Source organism: Chlorocebus sabaeus, chromosome 9, assembly GCF_047675955.1.
Source record: "Chlorocebus sabaeus isolate Y175 chromosome 9, mChlSab1.0.hap1, whole genome shotgun sequence".
NCBI lineage: Eukaryota > Metazoa > Chordata > Mammalia > Primates > Cercopithecidae > Chlorocebus > Chlorocebus sabaeus.
In genome coordinates this window covers 90,496,144-90,501,797 of record NC_132912.1, presented here as the reverse complement: position 1 = coordinate 90,501,797, position 5,654 = coordinate 90,496,144, and the positions used below count along the sequence as shown (strand labels likewise).

At 40.3% G+C, this 5,654-nt stretch overlaps 1 pseudogene; it reads right to left on the bottom strand.

Annotated features, from left to right (window-relative positions):
- Positions 1 to 689: 689 nt before the first annotated feature.
- LOC119628103 (small ribosomal subunit protein eS26 pseudogene) lies at positions 690 to 1,037 on the bottom strand (annotated as a pseudogene).
- Between the last annotated feature and the right edge of the window lie 4,617 nt (positions 1,038 to 5,654).

Here is a 5,654-nt window from a genome sequence, read left to right as displayed (position 1 = left end):
TTTCTTCTTTTTTTTTTCTTTGTAGAGGCAGGGTCTCACAATTTTGCCCGGGCTGGTCTTGAACTTGTAGGCTCAAGCAATCCTCCCATCTCAGCTTCCCAAGGTGCTGGGATTACAGGCATGAGCCACTGCACCCAGCCCCATATTTTTTAAGTAGTTGAAATAAATGGTATTATTTCAAACTTGCAGCATAAAAAACTGGTGCATCCCATATTTAGTGTATGAGTAAACCTTCTAGAATAAACAGAAAAGAGTGAGCACATTTGCAGAAGTGGTGATACCAACAATATTCATTCTATCCAAAAGTGTTACTGCATTAAGAAGTACAAAAAAGACCTTAGCAAAATGAAATTCTGATACTCCTATCTAAATCAATTGTTACCACTTCCCTGTTCAAGTTGGAATGTGAAAATTTTGTCCCTATTAAAATGAGTCAGCCAAGTTGAGAATGTTTTTTGAGTAGAACTGAAAATAACATGCTAATAAGCTGAACATGTATGTACTTGCATCCCAAAGATGCACTTGTATGTAATAGGAGTTGTGAAATTACTAATCTAAACCTTAAAAAGCTATTATAATAGGAAGCATTTATTTATTTATTTATTTATTTATTTATTTATTTAAGTACAATGTCCGTTTTATTTTTCTGCAGAGAATAGTCCGTCTTCAGTCTTTAAGGACTAAGCTCCTTACGTGGGCTTTGGTGGGGGACGTGGGGCAGCACTCGCAGGCCTAAATCGGGGTGGGGGTGTTCAGTCCTTGCGGGCTTCACGAGATCAATTCCTGACTACTTTGCTGTGACTTGCACAACTCACACAGTAACGTAGCTTCACACATAGCTTGGGACGCACATAGGCATTGAAGACACTCGCTTCAGAAATGTCCCTGACTGCCATGGCCTCCACTATGTTTTGAATGATGAATTTCTTAATGGCCTTGCCCTTGGACATGCATTGGGCACAGTTCATGCAGTGAATAGGCTGCACATGGCCGCGGCCCTTTTTGGCACGACCATTGTTCCTTCTTTTCTTTGTCATCTTGGAGGAATGGACTGGAGACAGGAGAAGCATTTATTTTAATTCATTGCGTCCCATTGCAGTTCTGGTGTGGTAGAGTCATACAAAATACAAATATTCCAAGAAACAATCTTAAACTGATATAGAGTGCTCTTTTCAAATAAATCTGGAAAGAAATTATCTTTCTTTCCAGAAAGAATTCTGTAAACTTTTTCCTGCCTAAAAAAAAGAAAAATCTCAACCTTAGCCTTCATTATCCATTCCATTCCTTAACTTACTTGGCCATGGACACCTTTCTTAGAATTCTGCTGAGAAAGTACCAACTTAACCCATCCATGATCTAATGCTTGGGTTCTTTTGCAAATACAAATTCCCCAGGTGGTACAACAAAGTGAGGTTGAGTTGTACAGATTTGTTGTTTGAGGCCTAGTGCTTATTTGGCTAAGTCAAGACAATAAAGCTAATGCACATAGCACTTAATACTCTTCTGAGTACCTTACATATATTCACTAATTTAACCTTCTTAACAACTATGAAGCAGGTAATATTGCTATTCCCATTTTATAGAAGAGGATATGAGGCACAAACAGTGTAAGTACCTACTAAGTGGAATGGCAGAGCAGGATTCAAACGCAGAGAGTCTAGCTCTATAGTCCACATTTGTAACCACTATGCATGCTACCCTCCCGAGTCTGTGCGTGCAATTAAAAAAAACTTATTAGACAGAATAAAATGTTCATTAACTTGGAGTTATTAGTGGAAAAGTCATTCGGCGTAGGAGGAGATCAAATGGTTTTAGAGAGTACATCCATTTTTAAAATTTTAATGATTTTAAAATAAATTGACTTTTTTTTTCCCGAATACCTCCAACAACAGGAAATAACCCCTAGCTTCTGAACTATATTTACAGATTGAGAGCCTGCTAGGAAAAGGTATTTGTATTCATTAGCTCTATCCACACATGCTCACCTGGTGAACTTCATAAACAACTTGTTTTTTAAAGTAGGTTAATGAGTCCATGAAAGCATGTTCATAATGTCAATTTGCTTAGCAAACTCTTTATTGGAGAAAATGCTTTTGCAGTAATATCTTGAGCCTTGCCCAGGTTGAATAATCAGAAACTTCGTATCAGTTGAGTCCAAAGGCAAAAACTTGATATCAAAAAACACACATCAGAGCATTTTCTTGACCAGGTTTCTTTCCTTGTTGGTATCAAAAGAATGGAGAATAGACTAAGTATTATTTTCAGATCATAAATAAACTCTCCCTCCTATTGGCCAGGATAATGAGTTCTTTAAATAGATTCCTACAGTTTCAACCAAAACTCTGTAAATGGTAAAAGCTCAGCAAACACAAGTCCTTTTCAGCCCTGCCATTGCCTGTAGTAGAAGGATGGTGAAATGGTTATTAGGTGTTAACTTGATTAGACTGAAGAATACCTAGATGGCTGGTAAAGTATTGTTTCTGGGTGTGTCTGTGAGGGTGTTATCAGCAGAGATTTGACAGTTGAGTTGGTGGACTGGAAGAGGAAGACCCATCCTCAATGTGAGTGGTCACCATACAATCAGCTGCCAGTATGGCTAGAACAAAGCAGGCAGAAGAAGATGGGATAACCTTGCTGGCTGAGTCTTCCGGCTTCCTTCTGATCCTCGTGCCCTGGATATCAGACTCCAGGTCCTTTGGTCTTTGGACTGGGACTTAGACTAGTGGCTTCCTGGGGGGTCTTGGGGCTTTGACCACAGACTGAAGGCAGCACTATCAGCTTGCCTGGTTTTGAGGCTTTTGGAGTTGAACTGATCCACTACTGGCTTCTCTCTTCCCTAGCTTGCAGATGGCCTATTGTGGGACTTTTCCTAGTAATCATGTGAGCCAGTTTTCCCTAACAAACTCCCTTTGTGTGTGTGTGTGTAATATTACATATATATATGTAATATACACACACACACACACACACACACACACACACAAAGAGTCCAAAGGCAGGAACTTGATATCAAAAAAAACCCACACACATCAGGGCATTTTCTTGATCAGATTTCTTTCCTTGTTGGCATCAGAAGAATGGAGAATAGACTAAATATTATTTTCAGATCATAAATAAACTCACCTTCCTATTGGCCAGGATAATTTGAGTTATTCAAATAGATTCCTACAGTTTCAACCAAAACCCTGTAAATGGTAAAAGCTTAGCAAACACATATCCTTTCCATCCATTTTAAGGATGGATTTCTTTAGTTGGTTTTGGGGTTTCTGGAGTTGGCTCTTTAATCTGATTAGACCTAAAAGTGCTAAGGACTCTACTTCTAATAGTATGGAGAACACTGATAGTCCTTGGTGTGGTTTAGAGTTGTGAAAAATAAATGCATTTTATACTTCTGATTCACTGCTCCTCAGAGTCGACGGGTTTAGTGACTCTATATATAATAACTTAGAACATTTGCAGAGAACTAAGGAATATAATGAAGTTGGGTGGTTGTTCCTAAGTTCCCTGGACAAGTGCTGAAAAAAAAGGATGAGCTCAGGGATTCTATCTTCTGGCCACAGTAGCACATACTTAGTCTCAAATCTACTATGATTGCCTGGATGAGAGTCTTATCTTCTCCAGACAAAGGGCTGAAATTGCTGAGAATCAGACACAAGACCTATAGCAAAAGGTGCATGCTCAGCCTCACCAGGTGTCTACTGTTAAAGTAAGGGCATTGGTAGGGAAGGAATGAGACCCTAGAACTTGGGACAGGGATGTGTGGGAGGACTCTGATGAATCTGGGGGCTCCTAATTTCTGATAAGCCTTTTTTGCCAGAGGAGAAGACGGCCTCCCCACTCACAGTGGTGGCAACATCCCCTCCCCAACCCAGGCTGCTATCAGCCTTTCTACAACGGTCTGAAGAGATTAACCCTGCATTGCTTGAGGAAACAGTGATAGCCCCCCTGAGGCAGTTGCCAGGCAAGACAATGCTGATTCTCCTCAGGACCCAGCCCCAATACCCACTCTTTGCTTCTATGCCAGTAACTAGACTCAAGTGCCAGTAGGTCCCTAGAGATGAAGTTCAGAGTATGACCCATGAGGAAAGAACTACTTGAGTTTTCTAATTTATAGAAGCAGAAATCTGGAGAACACATGTGGGAATGGACATTAAAGGTGTGGGATAATGGTGTGAGGACTAAGCTCCATTTTTTTTATCTTGCCCAAATTCCTATCTAAGGGGTCTGGGGAATCATGCCCTACAAACCATAAATTCTCATCAGCTGAGTTTTATTTAACCCTATATATGGTAACTTACTTTCCAACCTGACTCTGGCATAACATCATGAGACAAGGAAGAAAATAAAAATATTTTACCCCAAAACATGTTTTTTTGCTATATCCTGAAATGGCCCTGCAAAGCTGTCTTTTGTGGGGGGAAATTGGCATCTATAAGAATCTCTATTAACATAACTAGATCTTTTTCTTCCGGGCCCTCCCAATCCTAAAGAGATTAACTAAAAGTCAACACCTTTCAAAGATCTGAATAGGAGAAGCATTTGTTATCTATTGTCTCTAAGGGCAACCACAGTAAGACTTCAAAAGAACCTTGGTCTTCACAATCTTTTATCATAACCTGAACATTTTCTATTGACCCCAGGTCTTTTTAGACAAACTCAACCAATCGTCAACCAGAAAATGTTTAAATTTACCTAGGGCCTGAAAGCCGTGTACCAACACCCCCACCCTCCCTCACTTTTGAGTTGTCCCACCTTTGTGGACCAACCCAATGTATTTCTTAAATGTATTTTATGTCTCATGCCTCCCTAAAATGTATAAAACCAAGCTGCACTCCAACCATATTGGATACATGCTCTCGGGACCTCCTGAGGCCTGTGTCATGGGCCATAGTCACTCATATTTGGCTCAGAATAAATCTCTTCAAATATTTTCTAGAATTTGACTCTTTTCATTGACAGGTAAAAGGAACATAAAGTTGGATCAGACTGGATTTATTAATATGGGCCCACTAAGCAGAGATTCTGCATTTAATGCTACAGCTTGGGGAGTTAGAAAAAGGTTTCTAATAGTTTATTTGCTTGTTTAGCTGAAACACGGATCAAAAGATGGTCCTCCACTGTGCAGGCTGGAAATGCCTGATCTCCCTTGGTTTAATGTAGAGGAAAGGATCCAAAGCTTAGGGAGACTGGAAGGCTAGAGTGGATTTGTCATTTTAGACCTACTCATTCCCACTGGGAGGGTCCAAACAACATACCCTTCACCAACACCTTGCAAAATAAATTTGTGAGGGGAGTACCACCATTCTTGAGAAGCTCTTATCTGTATACCAGATCTTACAGTGGGAACCGCAGTCACTCAATTGGAAAACTGAAATGCAATGGGAATAACTGGATCCTGAGATGGCAGGGACCAAGTGGTGGCACTTAACTGTCAAGAGCAAGGTGGGCCTAGTTACTGTAGTGGACAGCAGAGGCAAAGCAGCGATCAGAATAGCCTGACTCATGTAAAGCTCTGGCATTAGCTAATTAATCATGGCATTCCTAGAACTGAAATCAATAGGAAGTCTACTACATTCTTTCTTTCTTTCTTTTTTATTTTTTTTGTGAGGCGGAGTCTCATCCTGTCATCAGGCTGGAGGGCAATGGTGCCATCT